Source organism: Anomaloglossus baeobatrachus, chromosome 2, assembly GCF_048569485.1.
Source record: "Anomaloglossus baeobatrachus isolate aAnoBae1 chromosome 2, aAnoBae1.hap1, whole genome shotgun sequence".
NCBI classification, from domain to species: domain Eukaryota; kingdom Metazoa; phylum Chordata; class Amphibia; order Anura; family Aromobatidae; genus Anomaloglossus; species Anomaloglossus baeobatrachus.
The window spans coordinates 143,554,737-143,569,374 of NC_134354.1; the positions used below are offsets into that span (position 1 = coordinate 143,554,737).

The 14,638-nt window shown below is 46.0% G+C and overlaps 1 protein-coding gene across 1 annotated transcript in view; it reads right to left on the reverse strand.

Moving 5' to 3' along the window:
- Positions 1-14,638, reverse strand: part of PHEX (phosphate regulating endopeptidase X-linked) — a 323,898-nt gene that overhangs the window by 22,763 nt on the left and 286,497 nt on the right. The gene's annotated exons all lie outside the window — the stretch shown is intronic.

A 14,638-nucleotide genomic window follows, 5' to 3' on the forward strand; every position in this document is an offset into this window, starting at 1 on the left:
GAGTCCCTGAAGGTAATGCACCAACACAACACCTGTGGGGCTTCACACTGACTGAGAAAAGCCTCTTTGCACAGGTATTTGCACTCCGTGCCGGGTCTACGTCCTGTGTTGTGCCTAGACAGCATGCTGAAGCGGATAGTCTTTTTTTCAGAAACTGTATTTCATGCTACTGAGCATGCTCAGGCACTTACTGCATCAGAGGCTAGGTCAGGTAATGAACTCTTTGGCCCTGCCCCTGATGTGGGGTGCCCATATAGACCACAGGGCATCAGGTGTCCTGACAATTTGGCCAGGCCACTCCCAATAGGATTGCAGAGGGCCGCCCCTATGACTTGTCACCTCATTGTTGTTGGTCAGACGATGACTGTTGAGGTGTTTTGGTTGTGGCAGCCATGAGGTCATCATTCAAGTGGCGGTTCAAAATAGGACGCTAGTTATGCCACTCATGACGTGTCACTCTGCTTTTGTCTCTAGGAGGTGCATTGTGGTCCACCCTGGTTTGGGGCGGACCCAGGTTATAAAAGGGGCTGGAGCCAAGCAAAAGGTGCCCAGTCTTCTACTATGCTCCGAAAGAGCACACCTCCATGTGTTGAACCCATTGCGGCTTTAGGCCAGAGGTAGGCAGGGATAGGTCATCGATGCAGGCCGCCACCACAGTTGGTAACGCAGAACGTTTAAGAACAGCTCCTGTCCTACCAGTCCTGCTAGTGCAGCCCAGTGGCATAAACAGGCCTGCTGCTGCTGATGTGCCTGCTGTCCACAGGTGTGTCCCCTACGCACACGGACAGCGTAACCAATGGCCCCTGTGTTGTTAACAGGGAGTTCCGGGGCTGGGTGGTCGTGTGGACCCTGTCACGCTAACAGGGCTCCAAGTCTCCAGATCCGAGTGGCGTCTAACTCGGTTCAGGCTACTATTTGTTTGAGAGTCAACCTGCTCTGTATCCTCCACCTAACCTTCCAGTTGCCAACCTCTCCTTTTCCATCTGTGAGCACGATGGACACCGAATGGTGATTGGGATATCTACCTTTCTCTTTCTTTTCTTCTTAATATTTTTGATATAGCAGTAACATAGTATATACCACCTTATCCAAATCTGCCAGTCCCACCATACCAAATGTTGTTTCTTCAGCAAATGTTAATGTTGCTTAACCACCAAACCCACCGACACAAACTTTTTTACCCTTTCCAACACACCTGTTCCCCTTTCCACCAGCATCTGTCCTTTTTCAACTCAGTTTGTATATGACCAAAAATGCAACTCTGCAGAGACACCGTACTCAATGCTGTCTCAGCACAGCAGCCAGCCCTCGGTCCCTCAGATGTGGACAAGTAAGACCATTTCCTCCTATCGATGAAAAAGCGTTGAGATTTACTCTGTGCACCACGGATGTTTAGTGGAAAAGCAGATGTAAGATTGCGTAACACCTTCTGCTGATACTCCTGCATACATGCGTCCCTTTCTATGGCAGGAGTTATTTTGCAAAATTTTGTGTTGTACCGGGGATCTAACAGTGTGGCAACCCAGTAGTTAGCATTACTTCGAATTCGTACAATCCGAGGGTCATGTTGTAGGTAGTGCAGCAAGAAGGCGCTCATGTGTTTTGAGCATCCAGGAGGACCAAGTCCTTGGTGTGTTGGTGGCGGAGAGATGAGAATCGTGCCTCCTTCCTCTGCCCTCTCCCCACAACCTCGCACAACCAAAATGTGAGCAAGCTCTCACTAATCTGCTGAGTCTTCCATGCCCATCGCCAGTTCGTCCTCCATTTCTTCCTGGGCTCCTGCACCTTCCTCAACTGTTTTGCCGATACTATGCTCCCTTGATAATCCCTCTCCCCCACCATACCATGACTGCCACCAAGGTGCCGCTGACCGTCTGGACCTTGTAGATCTTGTTATCCCTTCTGCATATGACTCCTCCAGTACTTCCTCCCTTCCTCTTGGACCAACACCTGACTCCGAATAATACTTAAAGTGTGCTCCATCATGTAGATGACCAAAATTGTCACGCTGAGTATGTCATCGCCAGTGTTAAACATCTGCGTCGACATTTGTAAACTGTGTAGAACGGTGCATATAACCTTGATCTGACACCACTCCAGCAGCGTGATCTGCACCACCTCTGGATCAAGTTAGCCCAGGGTATACGTCATAACGTATTTCAGCTGGGCTCTGCGGTGCTGCCACAGATGCTGTAACATGTGCAGATTCAAATTCCTACGTGTCGGAACATCGCATTTCTGACATTTAACCGTCAGACCTTAAGACTTCAGGAGCGATGAAAGTTGTTGATCTACTGGGTGCGAACGATGGAAGTGAGCACATAGTGAGCGTGCCCTCTCTACAAGGCCATGTAGGCCGGGATGTTGTTTTAAAAATTGCTGGAGAATCAGATTAAACACGTGAGCCATACAAGTCACGTGTGTCACATTGGCCTGACGAAGGCACGCTGCCATGTTTGCATCATTACCGCACACGACTGTTAAGTCACCACCGTGGTCCGCTACGTCAATTTGTACTCCTGTCGCAAGGTGACAACGTGTTCCTTTCGTGCATAGCGCTGATGATAGGAGAGGAGTCGACGCCAGCGGCGCAGGTGGACGCAGGTTATGCTCACCCACTGGGATGCGTTACCTTGACATATGCAGAACCAATGGCTGAATGCAGGTGGTGGGTATCTCACAGATGAAGTACCATCATTCAGCTACAACCAATGGGAAGACACAACACCCTTTTTTAGGCCCCTCCTGTCTGAAGACCACTGCCAGACATGGCTATGAACCTCTGGTTACTGTTATCCCCAGTTTAGTTTTATGAGTTTGTGTGCTTGTTACCTGACTACTTTTCCTGCTTGCTGTTTAGGTACCTCGTTGGCCGATTTGCATTTCACCTCTGCTTTTTTTCTGATTAAGTCCTGTCCCTCCCATTCTGTTCCTCTTCCTCAATTAATGTTTTGACCCTGCATGACTACTATTCTCTGGAACTGCAGCCTTCCACAGTTATTGATCACCTTGGGCCCTGTGTAATTCAAAATCACTGTATAGGGGTTAAAGGGTTTCAGGGTTCTGGGGGTCCAGCTTGGTGAGTGGGTTCCTTCTAGCCTATCCTTTACAGCCCGTCTGAGTGTGTCGATCCAGGCAGGTGTTACACCGTGCCCTCGACAGAAGGACATGTAGGGCGGGATAGTGTTTTAAAAATTGCTGGAGATTCGGATTCAACACGTGAGCCATACAAGGCACATGTATCACATCGCCCTGCAGAAGGGCCACAGACTGTTTAGCATCATTGTCGCACCCGGCATTCCCTGGCTGCTGGTTGAGTGGAGACAACCATTGATGAAACTCGGTCTCACTCTACAGAGCTAACCATCCACAACTCCTCAGCGGTGTCTCACATTTCCCCTACATTTCAAAGTAAACATTTGACCGCCTGATGGCCTTGAGCTCTGCTGCCAGCATAGTAAGGAGGTGTGTGGGATTCCTTGGGTGCAGTTACAAGGAAGGGTGGCCTGACCACACAGGGTTTGGGCTGAGGTGCAGGAACAACACGAGGTTGATGAGGCAGAAGCAGTGGAGGAACTTGTACATACAGAGGAAGGATTGAAACACACAACTCGTGGGGACGGAAAGACTTGTACAGCAGACACTTCTCCATCTATCACCATAGTTACCCAGTGCCCAGTCAGCGACATGTAACGCCCCTGTCCATGCTTACTGGGTCAAGTATCTGTGGTGAAATGCACCCTGTCACACAGAGTTTCTCAAAGAAGCGGTGATATTTGGTGCGACATGCTGGTGTAGCGCGGGCACGCTTTTGTTGGAGAAGGAGTGGCGCCTGGGCATCGGCTCTTGAGGCACTGCGACGGGCATAAGGTCTCGAAAATCCTTGGTTAAAAAGGTTGGAAAGGCAGCATTTTAGTGGCCAACAGTTTGCAGATGCTGAAAGTCAACCTCTAAGCCATGTCATGCCCTTCTAAAAGCATGTAAAACACAGCAAGGGGACTCCAACCAGTCTCCCTTGTTTCCAAAAATTGGTCCACACACACCCCACTTGACTGGCATCAGTTGACCCCCATTTTCAAGCTTACAAAGATGCTTTGCATGAAGCACTATCCAAAATACGCGTGCCTTTCGCCTCCCCTGGCTGACCCAGGGGAAGAAAAGTCCTCTGAGAGCCATGACTTGTTCATCTTGGTTCTTTTTTCAAAAGCGAGGGGACTCCAACCACAGTCTCCCTCGTTTCCATTAATTGGGCCACACACACCCCACTTGACTGGCATCAGTTGACCCCCCTTTTCAAAATGAAAAAGATGCTTTGCAAGAAGCAATCTCAAAAATACACGAGCCTTTCGCCTCCCCTGGATGACCCAGGGGAAGAAAAGTCCTCTGAGAGCCATGTCCACATTGTCAGTGGACAGACGCGTGTGCTTATCCGTCAGCACACCCCCAGCAGCACTGAAGACACGTTCCGAGAGAACGCTGGCTACAGGACACAACAAGATCCCCAAGGCGTACGTGGCGAGCTCAGGCAATTTATCCAGATTGGAAGCCTAAAATGAGCAAGGCTTAAGTTGCTCAGCAATGGTATCGATGTTCCCTTGCATATACTCCTATATCTGTGTCTCCTCCTCTTTTTCCTTGTCCAGCTCTTTTGTTTTCGCATGAGTATATGTCCTTGTCACTTTCCCATGTGTTTGTGTTGTGTTGTGAGTTGTTTGTCACCTTTTGGACACCTTTGAGGGTGTTTTCTAGGTGTTTTTATGTGTTTGTGATTGCCTCCCATTGTTTCCTATACGGTTCGAGTGGTTCGCCGAACCGGTTCGCCGAACCGAACTCGAACTAGACCTCCGTTCGGCGAACCGAACTCGAGCCGAACCACGACCGGTTCGGTCATCTTTATTTGAGACCCAACTTTGTCTCCACAGGAATCACCAAGTATTGTGTTTTACCTTAGGAGGTATACAGAACGAAGTACTGATTATTATTAGCAAGGTAAAAACACGCAACTACCCTGATGAAGCTGCTTTATTTCATACTAGCTGTACTACCCGGTTTTGCCCTGGTTAATAACTGTTGTTAACAAAATATAATGTATTAACAAAATTTTATTGTGCACACAACAACCACAAAACAAATAGATAGAAATGTAATTATAAAAAGCCAAAAACTAAGCTAATAGAAGCATTTCACAACATATATTTCAACACCACAGATATTCCACACAGATTTAACTAAATTGGCCAAGTAATGTGCTCCGTCTGTCTCTTTCCAGGTCTGTCTCTTTCCCAGGTCTGTCTCTTTCCCAGGTCTGTCTCTTTCCAGGTCTGTCTCTTTCCCAGGTCTGTCTCTTTCCCAGGTCTGTCTCCCCGTCTCTGTCTGTGTCTTTTCCTGTCTGTCTCTTTCCCTGTATGCCTGTGTCTGTCTGTTTTTTTTCTTGTCTGTCTCTATTTCTCTGTCTCTTTCCCCGTCTGTCTCTATCAAGGTCTGTGTCTTTCCCCATCTATCTTTGTCTGTCTCTCTGGCTGTCTCCTCCTTCCCTGTCTGCCTGTCTCTGTCCCTGTCCGCATGTCTTTCTGTCTCTTTCCAGGTCTGTCTCTTTCCCCGTCTGTCTCTTTCCCCGTCTGTCTCTTTCCCCGTCTGTCTCTGTCTGCCTCTTTCACCATTTGTCTCTATCTCTCTGTCTCTTTCCCTGTCTGTCTCTCTGCCTGTGTCTCTCTGCCTGTGTCTCTCTGTCTGTGTCTCTCTATCCGTCTCCGCACCGACATCCTATTACCTCACATATAAGCTTCTTATACTATGAATGTCTTTTGTTCCTATAGCAACCAATCACAGCTCCTACTAATAACCTGTAGTTCCAGGCTCCATTTACTTTAATGGGGGCATGTTTTTTGGAGAGTAACTGTAAAGCACAGGGTTAAAGTTTCCTGTCAAAACATAATCTATGACGTTACCTGGGTCACATGAGGTGTCTGTGCAAAATTTCGTGATTGTAAATGCGACGGTGCGGCTACACTTTTTGTTTCACTTTTTCCCCATTATGTACATAGGGGCAAAATTGATTGGTAAATTGGAAAGCGCAGGGTTAAAATTTTGCCTCACAACATAGCCTATGACGCTCTCGGGGTCCAGACGTGTGAGTGTGCAAAATTTTGTGGCTGTAGCTCCGACGGTGCAGATGCCAATCCCAGACATACACACATACATACACACATTCAGCTTTATATATTAGATGCAGCCACTTTTTATGTGGCTTTAAAATGGCTCAAAATCAAGCAAGAATATTTATTGAAGGATAAATTATTTTTATATTAAAGTCATACAGTCAGGGCCAGAAATATTTGGACAGTGACACAAGTTTTGTTTTTTTAGCTGTTTACAAAAACATGTTCAGAAATACAATTATATATATAATATGGGCTGAAAGTGCACACTCCCAGCTGCAATATGAGAGTTTTCACATCCAAATCGGAGAAAGGGTTTAGGAATCATAGCTCTGTAATGCATAGCCTCCTCTTTTTCAAGGGACTAAAAGTAATTGGACAAGGGACTCTAAGGGCTGCAATTAACTCTGAAGGTGTCTCCCTCGTTAACCTGTAATCAATGAAGTAGTTACAAGGTCTGGGGTTGATTACAGGTGTGTGGTTTTGCATTTGGAAGCTGTTGCTGTGACCAGACAACATGCGGTCTAAGGAACTCTCAATTGAGGTGAAGCAGAACATCCTGAGGCTGAAAAAAAGAAAAAATCCATCAGAGAGATAGCAGACATGCTTGGAGTAGCAAAATCAACAGTCGGGTACATTCTGAGAAAAAAGGAATTGACTGGTGAGCTTGGGAACTCAAAAAGGCCTGGGCGTTCACGGATGACAACAGTGGTGGATGATCGCCGCATACTTTCTTTGGTGAAGAAGAACCCGTTCACAACATCAACTGAAGTCCAGAACACTCTCAGTGAAGTAGGTGTATCTGTCTCTAAGTCAACAGTAAAGAGAAGACTCCATGAAAGTAAATACAAAGGGTTCCCATCTAGATGCAAACCATTCATCAATTCCACAAATAGACAGGCCAGAGTTAAATTTGCTGAAAAACACCTCATGAAGCCAGCTCAGTTCTGGAAAAGTATTCTATGGACAGATGAGACAAAGATCAACCTGTACCAGAATGATGGGAAGAAAAAAGTTTGGAGAAGAAAGGGAACGGCACATGATCCAAGGCACACCACATCCTCTGTAAAACATGGTGGAGGCAACGTGATGGCATGGGCATGCATGGCTTTCAATGGCACTGGGTCACTTGTGTTTATTGATGACATAACAGCAGACAAGAGTAGCCGGATGAATTCTGAAGTGTACAGGGATATACTTTCAGTCCAGATTCAGCCAAATGCCGCAAAGTTGATCGGACGGCGCTTCATAGTACAGATGGACAATGACCCCAAGCATACAGCCAAAGCTACCCAGGAGTTCATGAGTGCAAAAAAGTGGAACATTCTGCAATGGCCAAGTCAATCACCAGATCTTAACCCAATTGAGCATGCATTTCACTTGCTCAAATCCAGACTTATGACGGAAAGACCCACAAACAAGCAAGACCTAAAGGCTGCGGCTGTAAAGGCCTGGCAAAGCATTAAGAAGGAGGAAACCCAGCGTTTGGTGATGTCCATAGGTTCCAGACGTAAGGCAGTGATTGCCTCCAAAGGATTCGCAACAAAATATTGAAAATAAAAATATTTTGTTTGGGTTTGGTTTATTTGTTCAATTACTTTTGACCTCCTAAAATGTGGAGTGTTTGTAAAGAAATGTGTACAATTCCTACAATTTCTATCAGATATTTTTGTTCAAACCTTCAAATTAAACGTTACAATCTGCACTTGAATTCTGTTGTAGAGGTTTCATTTCAAATCCAATGTGGTGGCATGCAGAGCCCAACTCGCGAAAATTGTGTCACTGTCCAAATATTTCTGGACCTAACTGTATATTCCATTAGGATCCTGTACTCCAAAATGAAAATATTAGTGAACTGAAATTCATATATTTTAGTCATGCATTAAATAACTATTTCTGATGGCCTCATTTGTTATTATTGTATTTTCCTTTTTTCTTAAAGGGAATTTGTCATCAAATTTTTGCTCCCTCATCTGACAGAAGCATAATGTATGAAAAGAGACCCTGATTCCAATGATGTATTGCCACAGATTTCTGTGTACATTGTCTATTGACAAAGAGCTACTTAGCAGAGGGACCAGGGCTCTTGTGTCATGTAGTCCAGGCAGTGATAATTTCCTAGTGATAAAACCTTCATTGCTTGGAAACAACAGCAAACAGCCTAATTAGTGACATATTGCTGAAATCAGTGTCTCACCATCTACCTCGTGCTGTCCTCAAACTACATAGAAAAAACCTGCTCATAGATTCCCTTTAACTTCAGAATAATTACAATATACCTTACAAGCAATACCACTTATTAGTTTAAAATTTCTACTATTATTACAACTATTTCTTATGTGTGGTGATTGGAAATGTGCACCTGACTGGCACCTAGCATTACCAATGTACATTATATATATATATATATATATATATATATATACATACATATACATATATATATATACATATACATATATACATATATATATATACAGTATATACATTTCTTCACTTACATAGCACCATTAATTCCATTGCGCTATACATACATGGGCAAATCTATCTTCATTGGGGATCACAATGTAAAGTTCCTAGCAGTATGTCTGTGGCGTCTCGGAGAAAACTGAAAAACCAAGAGGAAACTCATGCAAGCACCAGGAGGACATACAAACTTCTTGCAGATGTTGTCCATGGTGGGATCTGAACCCAGAGCTGTAAGGCTATGTGCGCACGTTGCGTAATTGCATGCAGTTACGCTGCGATCTGCACCGCAGCGTAACTGCATGCGTCCTGCGTCCCCTGCACAATCTATGGAGATTGTGCAGGAGACGTGCGCACGTGGCGTATTAGAGCGCAGCGCTTCGGCTGCTGCCTGAAGCGTGCGTTCTAAGAAGTGACATATCACTTCTTTCGTGCGCTCTCCATGCAGCTCCTGCTCTGTCTATGGGAGGGGCTGGGAGGGGCTACATGCAGAGCACATGAAATCGGCTTTTGTTTCTGCAGCGATTTGAAGCGCACGTGTGCTGTTCAAATCGCTGCAGAAATTTCTGCAGGGCCAGTACGCAACGTGCGCACATAGCCTAAGACTGCAGTGCTAACCACTGAGCCACCATAATGCCCACAAACATTCGGTTTACAGCTGTTGTTCTGTTTCAATAGCAATGTATATTGACACTGATAACATTAGTTGCCTGCAGTACCAATCACCAGCCAATTCCCTTGTTACTTCCTCTATAGACTCTTGTTGCATATTCTGTACAGGACATACTGTATATAGATATGCTCAGTTTAGTGAGCAGATGTAAAAACAGCTTCTTTGTCCAAAAAGACTTGTGCCATGCTAAACTGACTCTATTCTGCTCGTTTAAACTGCAATTTGACAGCACTAAACAGAGTCTGGGCTGGGGGGGTGATGCAAGTAAGCAGGAAGAAGTGCATCACAGGAAGGGGGATCACTGCCATCTTGGGAGAAAAATGCAAGAGCTGGAAGAGGGAGGACATGTTGCATATTCATCCAGTGTCATCTGTGGAGCTGTGTGTCCTGGGAAGAAGACCGCTCTGGATGACACAGGATACCTTGCCATTTCAGTTCTGATGACAAGGTGATTACGTTGATGGAAGGGCCCTCCAGCAAGCCAGCAGTGGAACCATGCACTGGTTGGAAACTCGCCCTCCCCTGCTTAGATAGTTGGCATATGCAACTGATCAGTGTTACATTAACCAGACCCAGGTCAGTAAATCCTAAACTGAGGCCCACTTCAGGAATCCCAGAGGGAGTGTGCAAGCACATACAGTGCAGACCTAAAGTTTGGACACACCTTCTCATCTCTAGAACAACTGTTAATAGGAGACTTTGTGTAGCAGGCCTTCATGGTAAAATAGCTGCTAGGAAACCATTGCTAAGGACAGGAAAGAAGCAGAAGAGACTTGTTTGGGCTAAAGAACACAAGGAATGGACATTAGACCAGTGGAAATCTGTGGTTTGTTCTGATGAGTCCAAATTTGAGTTCTATGGATCCAACCACTGTGTCTTTGTAGAAAAGTTGAACTAATGGACTCTACATGCCTGGTTCCCACCGTGAAGCATGGAGGAGGTGTGATGGTGTGGGGGTGCTTTGCTGGTGACACTGTTGGGGATTTATTCAAAATTGAAGGCATACAGAACCAGCATGCCTACCCCAGCATCTTGCAGCGGCGTGCAATTCCATCCGGCTTGCGTTTAGTTGGACCATCATTTATTTTTCAACTGGACAATGACCCCTATAACACCTCCAGGCTGTGTAAGGGCTATTTGACTAAGAAGGAGAGTGATGGGGTGCTACGCCAGATGACCTGGTCTCCACAGTCACCAGACCTGAACCCAATCGAGATGTTTTGGGGTGAGCTGGACCGCAGAGTGAAGGCAAAAGGGCCAACAAGTGCTAACCATCTCTGGGAACTCCTTCAAGACAGTTGGAAAACCATTTCCGGTGACTACCTCTTGAAGCTCATCAAGAGAATGCCAAGAGTGTGCAAAGTAGTAATGAAAGCAAAAGGTGTCTACTTTGAAGAACCTAGAATATAGGACATATTTTCAGTTGTTTCACACTTTTTTAAGTATTTCATTCCACATGTTTCAATTCATAGTTTTGATGCCTTCAATGTGAATCTACAATTTTCAGAGTCCTGAAAAAAAAGAAAACTCTTTGAATGAGAAGGTGTGTCCAAACTTTTGATCGGTACTGTACAGTTAGTTAGTTTGGTGCCAAACTCTGTGGTGTAGTTCCAGACTTACTGCACCCAATTGTCGTAGGCCGGGACTCTAAAATATTTTCGGACTTGTGGGAAATGGGGGAGGTTTCTGGTTGCTTATGCAAAAATCGGAGTGGTACTAAGGAAGCCCCACCGCAGCTGGAGGCTGAAGGGGTTCCTTGTATGTTTCTGTGTAAGAAGGAGGAGAGTGCCTCCTAGAGGCGACAGTCCTAAGTTAGGGGTGACCAAAGAAAATGGGGGACAGGCCCAACTTAGTGACATGACCTTTAAAGTAACAAATGATAGTGTGAAAACGGGAGAGCTCCAGACAGGGGGGCCGACACCTGGTTTAGTGGGGACATGTTAGTCCAGGACACCAGAGGGAGTGACAATGACTCCAATAAAGGCATTGACTCTAATAAAGCGACAAACGAGTACAGTGAGGTATAGAGTGAGAAGGGTAAAACCTCCTCCCGATGCCAAAAACGTAATAAGCGCCGAGAGGTAGCGCAAGGTATATTGACTGAGGGGGCGGAGAAGGTTGAGTTCCTTGGTGAGGAAGACTCGTTGCTAGTGACAACCGCTAGTATAGAGTCAGACAGCGAGATCCTGCAAAAGAAAGAGGAATCAGAGACTGAACTGACACACTGTAACGACAGAGATCAGCAAGGGGAAATCACAGAAAAGGAGCCAACTCAGGAAGTAGTAGTGGTGTCCCCTATGATTTCCAAGCATGAAGCTGATGGTCTGTCAAGTGAGAGTGCTATAGGAAATGAAATTCTGGAGAGTGTTGGTGGAGGAAAAATCCACAACGGTCATGGTGAGCAGACCGGTGAACTACCTAGTGCTGAAGGGTGTGACACCCTGGCAAAAAGTGATGCTGCAAAGTCCCAAGACACAGCTGGTGCTGTGGAAGTGGAAAGATCCTCTGAGGAAGATGTGAAGTCTGGACCAGGGGTTTTATCAGGAATTGAGAGATTGAATGACCTGCCTGATAAGGCCAAGTTAGAAGAAATGAAATGTGGCTCAGCTGGAGCTGAACCTGGTATTGTAGAGGTGGAATGTATGAAATCCTCTGATGTCCACACAGACCACAAAAAGCAAGCTGTTGAGCCACCTAACTGTGAGGTGGCTAAAGATGAAAACGCCAAGATGAGGAGGCTCAAGGAGCTAATAAAAGCCCATCAGAAGCAAGAAAAGCTTCTGAGACAGGCTGCAGAGAACAGAGTAGATGAACTGAAGGAAGAAGTATCTAAGCTCAGAGGTCGCCTGGTTGAGTACCAGATGAGGAATAAAGTAGCCTTGGAAAAGATGGAGCAACAAGTGTCTCTGGTCAAACATGTTGAAGCAGGTGAAGCCAAAAGAGAGTTGACCCTGACAGTTCAACAAGACAGTCTTGTGGTGGCAGCAAAGAAGAATGAGACTTCTTTGGTCAAGTGCATGGTGGATGTACCAGAAGACTTGAGAGAAGCATGTACCAGGGAGTCCACGCATGAAGAGTTTAAGAAGGCTGTGGAAGCATTTAAAGTGTACAGGTCGCCAGAGGCTTCACAGTTAGTTATATTGTCCACCACTGAAACCACAGTCAAGCGGGTGGCTATCCTGAGTGACATGCAATTCAGATGTGTGCGTATGAAGCGGAAGATCCGGTTGCAGAATGAAGAAGCTGCTAGATGGCTGGAGCATCTGAGGAAAGCTCAGAGTCTGGTGAAAGATGTCATCCAGATACCCAGTGTTCTTGTAAGGAAAGTCATCGGGAAAAATGGACGAGTCATGCAGGAAATGGTGGACAAGTCTGCAGTGACAAGATTAAGAATCCCAGATGATAACAAGGATAAGATACCCCAAGAAGATGGTATGGTTCCGTTGTTCATTGTCGGGATAGTGGAAAGTCTTAGAAATCTAAGGATTCTTCTTGAATATCTGGTAAACCATATAAGAGAAATAAAGCAGTTAAGGCAAGAAAGACTGCGATGTAATGAGCAAATTCGTCAATTATGCAGCAGACATCAGCCAACTTCAACCCAATGTACAGGGACCAGAAGGGGTTCTGTGAATAATGAATGGCATAAGGTTGGAACAGGCACAGAAAGAAGAGAAAAATCGAGACTCTGTTCTGCAGTTAGGAAAAGCGAGGAGAAAAATCGCCAACAGCGAGACTACCAGAGATATCTTTTAGGTAGAGGACACTATGGGGTTAGAGATGGTACAGCCACTAGTAATTTGAGGCAGAAGGTCCCAGACAAGAAGCCCTGTAGTTTATGTGATGACACAGAGTCAGGCCAGACACTGAATACAGGCGCAAGTGACTCACACTACTGTGATAACCGTTGGGCGACATCTAACCAACTGGTGACTCTAAAAGAGGGGTTGACGGAGTCTAATGGTGCCGGGTTGGTAAAGATGACTTTGACAGTATTGACAGATGAGGTTTCCAGACTTGCCGATGACAGTCAACAGAGGGGGCTGTCTGATCGGGTGATGACTTGTGGAAAGCCAAACGGCTTTAGGCAGAGGGGGAGGGTATGTGAGATGGCACTCGGTAACCTTGGAGGTGGCCGGTGTGTGTCGCAGAGAGCCTCTGCCATGAACTTGGATTCTTTGCTGGGACTTGTAGTCCAGCAAGTCTTTTGGTAGCATGTTTCATGGCTAGATGCATGGGATAGTCCCAGAAAGCAATGGGCGGGACTGACCATCCACATGCCTCCCGCCTAGCGGTGTGTCTGGGAGGATATCATGTGATCACAGGGTCCAGGAAGGAAATGGACCTGATGGAGCACATTGTGAGACCATGTGAGGAGTGTGCTGAGACTCCTGAATAGAGAGGTCAGTGAGTAAAGGCTGTGATGTGATGCATGGGGACACTGTGTATGAAGCCTTGCGGATATGTTTTAATGCAGTGTAACAGTGGTTTATGACAGGTTTAAATAAACCGCATGGACATTTTTAAGTGATAAAGTGCTCCTGTGTGACTCAATACCGTTACCTGACGCATGGTTCCCATATGCTCGGGGCCCACATCGTCACAAGATATATATATTTTTTTTTTTTTCCAAAAATAAGACATTTCTCAAAAATAAGCCCTAGCAAGGATTTTCAGAGCAAGGCTTAAATATAAGCTCTACTGTGAAAAATTCCCTAGTCACGGTTCAATAATGAAGTGTCCATGCAACTAAAAAAGTGAAAGATACTGCAGGACACTTCATTATAGACAGCGGACACTCCGCAATCATTCTCACCAGACACCGATCGGGAGGCCATGCAGTGATTGCTCCCCCACACACACAAACATCGGATCACAGACACACATCAGATCACACACACAATCACCTATCTGATCGCACACACAGTCACCACATCGAGCAATACCGATTTCTGCTGGCCGGCAGAATCCTGAGAAGCAGTGCGGTGGAACGCAAGGACCTGTGGCTGTGGATGGAAAGCTTACAGGACCTGCGATGCGTAACTTCCTCCCATCTCTCCCTGCGGCCGGAGGCATTCTGTACCGCCGGATGTGGTGAGTGACTAGTGAGTGTATGCGATCTGATTGGTGATTGTGTGTGTATGTATGAGCATGAGTGTGTGTGCACGATCTGATGTATGTGAGTGTCGGCCAGAAGCAGGGAAGGACGGTCTGCTGAGAGGGCCCCGGAGATCACAGGGAGGACCTAGGAAGCATGCAGGCGTCCGGGGTCTGGTAAGTATGAGTCTCCTGGGAAGGTTGATAAACTTACCCCAAGTGTTTTTTCAAAAATAAGACTTCC